Source organism: Silurus aristotelis, assembly GCF_946808225.1.
Source record: "Silurus aristotelis genome assembly, chromosome: 23".
NCBI classification, from domain to species: Eukaryota; Metazoa; Chordata; class Actinopteri; order Siluriformes; family Siluridae; genus Silurus; species Silurus aristotelis.
Window position 1 is genome coordinate 12,765,918 of NC_139596.1, and position 10,639 is coordinate 12,776,556.

The 10,639-nt window shown below is 38.5% G+C and overlaps 1 protein-coding gene across 2 annotated transcripts in view; it reads right to left on the reverse strand.

The window, feature by feature from the left end:
- Positions 1-2,073, reverse strand: part of setbp1 (SET binding protein 1) — a 49,086-nt gene extending 47,013 nt beyond the window's left edge. Inside the window, exons 1-2 of one of the 2 annotated variants that reach the window (XM_083526701.1) lie at positions 1,752-2,073; positions 1,385-1,457 (exon numbers count right to left, since the gene is read on the reverse strand). The gene's annotated coding sequence lies outside the window, so the exon portion shown is untranslated. The remainder of the gene's footprint in view (positions 1-1,384; positions 1,458-1,751) is intronic. The other variant, XM_083526702.1, reaches the window with a different exon arrangement.
- Positions 2,074-10,639: the final 8,566 nt, after the last annotated feature.

Here is a 10,639-nt window from a genome sequence, read left to right on the forward strand (position 1 = left end):
GGGAAAACAGGCATGGAATATCTCATCACCTGCTAACTGCATGCTGAGTCCAGAACTACTGCATGTTTTCTTTTTGATGGTCTCTATATTTCTCCATCGTGTTATAATAATGAGTGTGTATGTCCTGCGATTGGCAGCCCATTCGGGGTGTGTTCCCCGATTTCACCATGACCCTGACCACACTCTTGATATCACCCAAATGAGGGTGGGTTCCCCTTTTGAGTCTGGTTCCTCTCAAGGTTTCTTCCTTAAGAAGAACATCTAAGGGAGTTTTTTTCTTGCCCCCGGTCACCGTGGGACATACACATGGTTCACCTTCACTCTTAAACTCTGTAAAGCTGCTTTGAGACAATGTCTGTTGTTAAAAGCGCTATAGAAATACACTTGACTTGACCAGGATCAAGCGAATACTGATGAACAAGTCAAGTCAAGAAGCTATTATTGTCATTTCAACCATATATAGTTGACGCAGTACACAGCGAAATGAGACCACGTTCCTCCAGAACCCTGGTGCCACATTAAACAAGATAGAGCTTCATAACAGAACTGAATGTTATTTGCTTTTGAGTCCAAACCTGCATACTACCACTTCCTACACATGTCAGAAGACATTCGATTGGAAAATCTATCCTACACATGGTAGTGGCCCCTCCCCTTTTAGTATAAAGGGGGCGTGGCAAACCTATGACGTACTAGATCGTAAAAAAAAAAGCCTCTCAATAAGGAAGGTGTTCACCAGGATATCATTCGTAAGTACATACACACGCAAACCACAAAATATCGTTTGCGAAACTTCTTCCACGCAATTTCTTCACATTTCACCAATTAAACAAAACCTTCACCGACGAGTTGGTGGTGGGGGGGGGGGGGGGGGGCGGTTGTGGTGGAAATTTTGCCCACACTTGAGGCATGGAGTGGAAATGACACTCGGTGTCGTGTTTGCGCGCCCACGCGTAATGACAGTAAATTGCGAAGAGACCTAGGCAGATTATAAACACTGCAGCTTTGTGCATGCACACACACACACACACACACACACACACACACCATGCTCCGAAGACAGAAACCAATGCAAATCTTAGGGTTTGGGATTGCGCTTGAATGTTACAGTATTTCCCAATTCCCTGTTACATATTAAACACGCTGTCTGAAGCACGAGCTCGCGCACAAACCGATATCTTCTCTGGTACTCCTGATTTTATTCTTCCTTAAAAATAAAACTTTGTGCACATTTTTTCCGGCCGAATTTTACCATTATTGGATGTGGAGAAACCTCCAGATGATCTTGCTTGGAGGCAGAGATTAAAAAAAAGAAAGAAAAAAAAAAAAAAAAAGAAAAGGGTTATTCTTATGTAGAAAAAGCGATGCAGTGGAGGAAACTTACCCATTTCCGAAGCGCGCGCTCACGTCCTCAAGAGCAAATCCATCCTGTGACATGAACGTGATCACGTCGCAACCTGATCAAATTGAAGAAAACGGTGTTTAGGAGGGTAAAAGGGCGTGAACCGGGAGAGAGAGAAAAAAATACACACGCGCGCACACACACACGCGCGCACACGTAAACACACTACCGATGACCAATCGATGCGAAGGATTGGGAATCGAAGCGCGGTTGCGCGCGCGCGGAGCTGCAGCACGCGGCGCACTGCAAGAAATCAGAAAGCGGCGCGAGCTGCAGGGATGTGTTTTTTTTTTTCTTTTTTTTGTACTGAGTTCAAATGCAGGGGTTAAAAAATATATAAATACACCACCGTCCTAATGCACGGGTTCTCTCTTCAATCTCGAATCCCACACTCGGGGGGTGGTGGTGGATCGAGCGGATCCTTTTTCCACGGTGGAGGGAAAATAAAAAAATAAAATGAAATCAACGTAACATCCAAAGTGCCGCTCGGACAGCGCCAGGCCTGTGTCGCATGCGTGCAAAAAAAAAAAATATCCAGATTTTGGTATTTCCTCGGTTTGGATTTGAGTTCGATCAGACTTACAGACAGCTAGATCTCTCTCCTCTGGACTCCATCTGTGTGTTAGTCGGTGTGCGCGCGCGCTCGCGTGTGTGTGTGCGTGTCGAGTCCCGCAGCAGTATGTTTTTCCCTGATAATGATCTTGCAGAAACACGCGCTGTGTTTCGAACCTGCTCATTAGCGCCACTACCTGTCCGCTCTGCGGCACAGCACCGTGCATTCACGCCGTCTTTAGGGTCTGGTTGTGTATTCATGAGTAAATACGTATTATTCAGTAAATAAGTTAAATGCATCAATTACTGGAATATATTCATAGCTATGGGGTAGGTTACATTATCAGATCAACCCATAAACAACTCAGAAGCTATGAGGATGGTTTTCCGACGTAATTCATTCAAACAGTCTGCTTTTATTTGTGCCAGACTGCCACTCTTGGGGCCCTTGAGTAAGACCCCTTACACTCTGTGCTCCAGGGGCACTTTATCATGGCTGACCCTGTGCTCTGAACTCAGCTTCCTAACATCTCTTGTATATGCGACAAAAGAATTTCACAGTGCTGTAATGTACATGTGACAAGTATTAAGCACCTTTCTTTCAATTTGCATTCATGGTTCTGTGTTCCAGTTCCTATCCCTGAACACACTTTAACAATGATAAAACTATAACGAATGGACATTCAGTGCCACCCAGATGAGGACAGGTTTCCTTCTTAGTCTGTCAAGGGTTCTTCCTTATACCGTCTCATAGAGAGTGGCAGCCTTGCCAACACTGCCACTGGCTCCGTCATTAGGGACAAACTTATAGGCACTAAACTTACATATAAAGTGAAATTTTACAACCTATTTATCTCTGTAAAGCTGCTTTGGGTCCATGTCCGTTATTAAACGGGCTGTACAAAAAACACTGAACTTAACTGAATTGATACAAACTATTTTTAAAAGTGTTTTCCACAGCTGTGGAGCTCAATTACAAGATAATAACACAGTAAATAAGTAACACTTTTACATTAGTCTTTATTCAATATGTGCTTTGCTATTATTGTTACACTTAAAGTGTCACCAGCACTATAAACACTTTTATTTGATTTGCTAAGGGGTGTGTGTGTGGGAACAGATAACAAGACATAAACACTGGCAAAGACGCTCACACTGCTCACTTATTACAAGCATTGGCTTTGTTGTTGTGCCCTTTCATAAAGCGGCTATAGTGCATAACATTTAATGGCTCCTTGCCTTGTTATTTGCATCACTGGCACAAGGCCATTATCGCTGTATTGGTATAGGTGCCAAAGACGAGCATAACAACGACAGACAGGCTGATGACTAAATGAGGGCCTTCTGTGCTGAGTGAAGAATGCCGTTTCCCCCCTTGAGCGCCACACCTTTATCGGTGCAAGTAGAAAGTTGTCCATAGATATGCACAAAAGGGCTGTACAAGAGCCAGAGCCATAAAACGGGAAAATCCAGAACGGGATCCAAAAACACACAAGAAGATACCTGATGAAAGATCCTGTCAGAATGGCTTATGCAAAAACTACACGTTATTTCATAAACTGTAAAAACAAGTCGAAAAATTTTTCTATCCATCACTGCACACCTCAACATTGTTTATCTGTAATAAATGGACATTCGGTGCAACCCAGATGAGGATGGTTTTTCCCCTTTCTCTGTGGTAAAGTCTCGAAGGTTTCTTCCTTTGCCATCTCGGGGAGTTTTTGTTTGCCACAGTCGCCACTGGCTCTTTCATCGGGGACTTACCCTTATAAAGAACATTTTATTCATTTTTATCTCCACATTATCTGTGTAAAGCTGCGTTGAGAAAATGTTCCTTGTTAAAAGCGCTATACAAATAAAAATGAATTGAGTTTTTTCGTTTTAAGTTCAAGTTTATTTCTATTGCGCTTGTCACAATGGACATTGTCTCTGAACAGATTTACAGAACTTATCTTGTATTTATGAGCAGCCTGATGAGCAGCCTGGGAAAATCTCCCTTAGATGAATGAGGAAGAAACCTTGAGAGGAACCACACTCAAAAGGGGAACCCATCTTCATTTGGGTGACATCAAGAGTGTGATTATAAATCATAAATCGATACAAAACACTGGAGAGTAAGAACTAACATGAGTACTGAAGTGTGTGATTATTTCCTTTCAGTCATTTGACTTTGTAGAACCAGGAGCTACTGAGCAACTCATAAAATAGCTCAACATTTGAGATCATCATAGATCCAACACCAACTCCTCCATGCCAAACCCTTCAAATTTTGAAGAGGTCCAATGTCCAAACTCTACACGAAATGGGATCCCAGTGGCACTGGTAAGTCTTTAGATGGTGTGTGATGTTTGTGGGGTCGGCATCTTCTTCTTTGAAGGTCCATGAAGTGGGGTGTGTCTTTACCTAGAAAAGGAAAAGCAGTGGAGAGGAATTAGCATAGCTGCTGTTCATAATATTAACAAGTTGATAATGTGCATTTGATCAGATGTACTGAAACACAATGTTTTGATATGTGATATGTGTATGTCTTGCTAAAGCTGCACTTAAACTGAGAGAGGGTTTATGAACCCCGAACACTGTCAGGAAGACTATTCCAAAGTTTAGGAGATAAATGTAAAAATGCTCTACCGCCTTTAGTGGACTTTGCTATTCTAGGGACTACTAGAAGTCGTGAAGCGTGAAGGATTATAGCGTTGTGATGATTTTTTTCAATAATCTTATAATTTAGTGTTAGTTTATCATGATATACTTGTTTTCATGATTGGGATGCCATATGTGTCTTACTGGTATTACATGTACATGTGTCCATGTAATACCAGTAATCCATATCAAAATCCAATACCAAAAATCCATTTTACACACAAAAATCCATTTTACACACAGATAAATTGTCCTTCGTAACACGCATGAGCAGATTTTAAATCGATAATATAAAACATTTATAGAAACCTATCTAGAGCATGGTTCAAGCCAAGGATACTTCCACTATTACTTGTAATATAATCATTAAAATCGTATTATCTTTGGATCAATGTGCGCAATCCATTTACCAGCTCATACTTAAACCATCTTTTTCCATGAGTCATCCATTACAGGTTATGAAAAGAAAATATTTCCCTGGCATCCTCTCTGTGGTAAAGTCTTCAACCTGACCCACTGTATTTAATCCACCACAACTCTGACAAAGATAAAGCAATTACTGAAGATGTGAATGAATAAATGAATGAATGGCATTCATTATATGCCATGGAAAGTAAAGGTAGAATTAGCCTATGGGGTTTTTGGGGGTTTGCCCCTCTAAGAGATGTTTAAGGGGTTTATGATTTTGAGAGAATATTTGGGAAAGTGTGTAGAGGTGTGGGGAAACTACTCTAATAAAACATCGCCCCGTGAACGTTTTCAAGGTCCGTGAAAGGTATTAATATTTAATAAATTCAGTGTTTTATTTTTTTAAGAAATATTTGTTAGAACTACATTGTTCCAAAGCCTAAATGACGTGAATGGGCTCAAAAACCATGCTCTTGTCTTTATACAGATGAAAATCCTCTAGCAAGGACACATTTTCTATTAGATCTACAGAAAGTAGAGTGTGCAGAGCAATAAAATGTGACACAAATGTGCACACGCGAGAGAGAAAAGAACATACCGTACAACCCAAAAATCATTTTCCAGCTTTTTTGGATCAATAGTTTGGAAGAAAAACAATATTTCCCCACCCAGATACTGCCTAGAAAAGGCCACCCTACAAAACTCAGCATGTGAGCCTGAGGGAAACCACAGACATGCCAACAATCACTTCGAATGAGCTAAAGTAACTTCAGCGGTTGAAAGAAGAGTAAAGGTACACCAGTCCAAAGTGAGAGATTTTCATAAAACTGGCCTGTGTGGGAGGATGCCAGGAAGAAACTATTACTCAAACAGAATCATGTGAAAGTACATCTGGAGTATTTTCTGAAAGTAAGTATGAGAGTGAGACCTAGTTACAATGTGGGAAATTCATTGTAGTCAAATCAGACCAAAGGCTTTTGGCTACAATTCAAAGCACTTTGTGAGGCACAGTCCTAATGCCTAAAAAAACAACATTCCTACAATAAAGTATGGGGGTGGTACCATGTTTTATAATCGGTAAAAAATGGCAACTATTTGAAGCTGAAAGAAGCATAATAAGTACACAATACAAGGAAATACTTCTAGAGGACCCATTTTAGGCTGAGAACATAAGACTTGGAAGAAAGTCAGTGATGCTTGGGCATTGGTCCCAAAAACAATTTTGGATTGACTCAAAAGTTGAAAATAAATAAATTCATAAATAAATGAATAAATAATAATATAAAAATAAGTTGACTGGTTCCCTGGTGGTCTAGTGGTTAGGATGCGGCGCTGCGGCCCGGGTTCGATCCCCGGTCGGGGAACCAACCCCAGCCACTTTCAGTGCCGGTCCCAAGCCCGGATAAATTGGGGAGGGTTGCGTTAGGAAGGGCATCCAGCGTAAAAAACATATGCCAAATGAAACATGCGGAGGATCCGCTGTGGCGACCCCTAACAGGAGAAGCTGAAAGAAAGGTTTTTTTATATGATAAGTTGAATCTGTTGTAGCTAAGGGCCTGTAACTCTGTGGCACTCTTTGAGTTTATTAACCTGTCTGAGCAACCTGCCACTAATTATTAGAACAGAAAATCACAAAATTACTAACACATTTTCCCATCAATATGACATGTGCATGTAGGGGGTCCCATGTATAATCATCCGTAGATATATGATCTTTAAAAGATATACCTTATGATGCTCTTTGCGTAAAATGCTTTATGCACAATACATTCTTCCAAGCGTTAGTCAATAGCGCTGGTTAACATCCATTCACAAGGAAGGCCTTGGCTGCAGAAATAATGCAATGTGGATACAAATCCAATTTAAAGCATTTAACAGGAGTAATAAAGCTTCCAAGAGAAGAATGAATGCTGACAGGGTAATTAATTTTCCACTATCGCCTATTTTCATGCCAGCCTACATGCTTCACCTCTCTCACCCTTCAGACCTCATATGGGCTTATAGCTGAGCTGTGTATTGATTAGGAGGGTTTTGTAATGATACACGGAGACCTCCTCAATATAGAGGTCAGCCACTGTTCCCTTGACAGCCAATCAATGTGTTGGCTGCATTAGTAAATAATCCTCATAGGTCAAACCCAGGAAATCACTGAGACTAGCAGTGATGCAAAGAGGTCCATGGATTCTTCTTCTTTTTTTTTTTTTGTATTTTTTTTTGTATTTTTTTTTTTTTTTTTTTTACATCTGCAAATGTTGCCATGGATACCACATGCAAGGAGTTCATAGACTCCAGTGCTCTGCATAAGACTATACATTTTTAATTCACTCAACACAAAGAGACACATCGATTTCAGCAAATGTGTTTGCGTTTCCTTTTTTCAAACCAGCCCTGTGATTTGTGTATTGAAAACGAAAGAAAATGAGCATTCAGGTGGCCCTTCAGCTGATATTCTTCTGAATATAAGTACATTGTTATTGGTATATACAGTATTTGGTGTCTGGACACAGTGGATGCATTGAGTCTGATGGTGGTGCAGGCATTTATGTTAGATTACCAGGTGCATATAAAATATAAAACACTTAGTTTATGTTATGATTTTACTTAAATATTGGAATCTATTCCTTTCCATTCAAATGATAGAATTTCAATTTGAATTCAATTAATAGAATGAAATTCTTCAGTACAAAAACTAGAACCTTTGGTTATGTTTATCAGAGGATTTAAACCTTCAAATGAAAATGTCAGTGGTTTCTGAATCACTCAAGGTATGAATGAATTAAGATGAGTCTGGGGTTCAGCAATGCAACTTTTGATCAGAGATATAATGACTGTAGTGTCGAACATGACAGCTGTTCTGCAGCAGTCAGCTTTCAGAAGGCACTGCTTACTCACTGCTGAAATGAATGTTCAGCTCCAAGTGTAATGATTTGGTTTCACAGATTAACATCAGCACACTCACTAGCAAAATCGAGCAGTCATGGAATGAATCATTTTAAAGCTCAACAGGGAATGAAATGACTATAACATGCAGCCATGTTGACTGATCTGTGTCCTGTTGCCTGTGCTAAAGCTTTTCTAATCTATCTTTATGACACGCAAACACGCAAACTAGAGACTCATTTTATGTAAAGAAAACAAAACAAAACAAAACAGACACATGCAACATGAAAACTGCTTTATGTACATGAACGGATTATAGATTTTGTTATTACATGCGAACAAAAGCACGGTATGCAAGCGATGAACTAGAAAATGATTCGTAGGTTGGTTTGTGGCACAGCCCTTTTGCTTGCACACTACAAAATATTGCATCATTTTGCATGCAATATATGTATTACTGTAGTGCAGTTTTGCTTCAAAATCACGTTTATCAAAACCCAGGTTTATTCAAACCAATTGGTTACAATTAGGTGGTTGCAAAACTGCATTTGTGTCATGAAACCACACAGAAAATCATTTTGTAATTTGAGGACGCAGGATCGAACAGCAGTTGGGGAAATTTATCTGATGGGGTTAGTGCACAAAACCACAAATGTGTTTATCAAAGTCAAAGGAAGTGGGCGTTCTCTAAAGAAAAGAGCCTGAACCAACCACTTCCTGTTAAGATGGGAAACTTCTGATGGTGCTATAAAGTGTACAGTAAACAAGTCAAACAAAAAAAAAAGGTATTGAAAAGGATACAATACTTGAGGACAAACCTTTAATAATGGGTCTATGATGGATAGATTCATTTTCCTACACACATTAAACATCTTTTACATAATGAATAAAACGAGTGCATCAGAAATTATTGTTTATTTTTTAAGTCTTGTCTGAGTATCACTTCCTGCAAGGGCAATTTGCACTAAATTTCACACTCACAGCATTCTTTTTTAATAAGGAGTGGCATAAACTGTGAACACAAACACAATTAGCACTTTTCGGTTTGATAATTAGCTTCATGTAACTGATCACAGACTGAAACATTATCATTTTACTGAATTGCGTCCTGACTGAGATAGTCTGCTGATAGAATCTGAAAATATAACTAATAAAATATGGCTTTTGGAATGGCTGGTAGGTTCAAATTTAACAAGGTGTTATAATAAGCGAGCTCACTCCTTACACTTAATGCCTAGCAAATAAAACAGACTTGAATACTAACTCTGGATGAAGCCCAAAGAATTTTAGCAGTGAATAAAAGCTCAAACTGAACAATTACTCAGTTACTGAAATTTAACTTTATTGTTTCCTGTTGCTTGAATGGCATCATCAGCTGTACACTTTTTGTATAGGTAATATGTATACTGTATAAATGTATGTACAAAAATATGTATATATGTTTATAGCTATAATAAACTAATAAATCTATCTATCTATCTATCTATCTATCTATCTATCTATCTATCTATCTATCTATCTATCTATCTATCTATCTATCTATCTATCTATCTATCTCTTTCTGTCTGTCTGTCTGTCTATTTTTTCTTATTACTTCTGTCAGAACTACATATAAACTGATTTTCAAAAAGGACACTAGCGCCATCTGCAGGATTAAAGAGTTAAACATCACAATCATATTGAACCAGCCTCTTCTTCTCCTTCTTCTTCTCCTTCTTCTTCTTCTTCTTCTTCTTCTCCTTCTTCTTCTTCTTCTCCTTCTTCTTCTTTTTCTTCTTCTTCTCCTTCTTCTTCTTTCTTGTACTACTTCTTCTTCTTTTTCTTCTTTCTTATACTTCTTTTTCTTCTTCTTCTTTCTTCTTCTTTTTTCTTCTTCTTCTTCTACTTCTTCTTCTTTCTTCTTCTTCTTCTTCTTCTTCTTCTTCTTCTTCTTCTTCTTCTTCTTTTTTCTTTTTTTTCTTCTTCTTCTTCTTCTTTCTTTTTCTTCTTTTTCTTCTTTCTTGTTCTTCTTCTTCTTGTTCTTCCTTCTTCTTCTTCTTCTTCTTTCTTCTTCTTCTTCTTCTTCTTCTTCTTCTTCTTCTTCCTTCCTCTTCTTCTTCTTTCTTCTTCTTCTTCTACTTCTTCCTTCCGCTTCTTCTTCTTCTTTCTTCTTCTTTTTCTTCTTTTTTTTCTTCTTCTTCTTCTACTTCTTCTTCTTCTTTCTTCTTCTTTCTTCTTCTTTTTCTTCTTTTTCTTCTTCTTTTTCTTCTTCTTCTTCTACTTCTTTCTTCTTCTTCTTCTTCTTCTTTCTTCTTCTTCTTTCTTCTTCTTCTTCTTTTTCTTCTTTTTCCTTCCTCTTCTTCTTCTTCTTCCTTCCTCTTCTTCTTTCTTCTTCTTTTTCTTCTTCTTCCTTCTTCTTCTTCTTCTTCTTCTTTTTCTTTCTTCCTCTTCTTCTTCTTCTTCTTCTTTGTCTTCTTTCCTTTTTCTTCTTCTATCTTCTTCCTCTTCTTCTTCTTCTTCTTGCTTTAATGTTTTTAATAATTTCATTTTTGTTATCAGACAAGCGCTGTATTGAGGTTTAAATACTACCCAAGGCTTAAATGGTGTACTCTTATATGATAGTATCTGTTGACAAGGAACAGTTCTACAGTTTGGTACCTTTATTTCTGAGTGTAAAATTGTAAATACATTTACGGTCAGGGACGAAGCAAAAAACATGTGAATGTAAACATGTTTATATGCAAACATTTTGTACTGAGATGTGAGAAATGATAATCA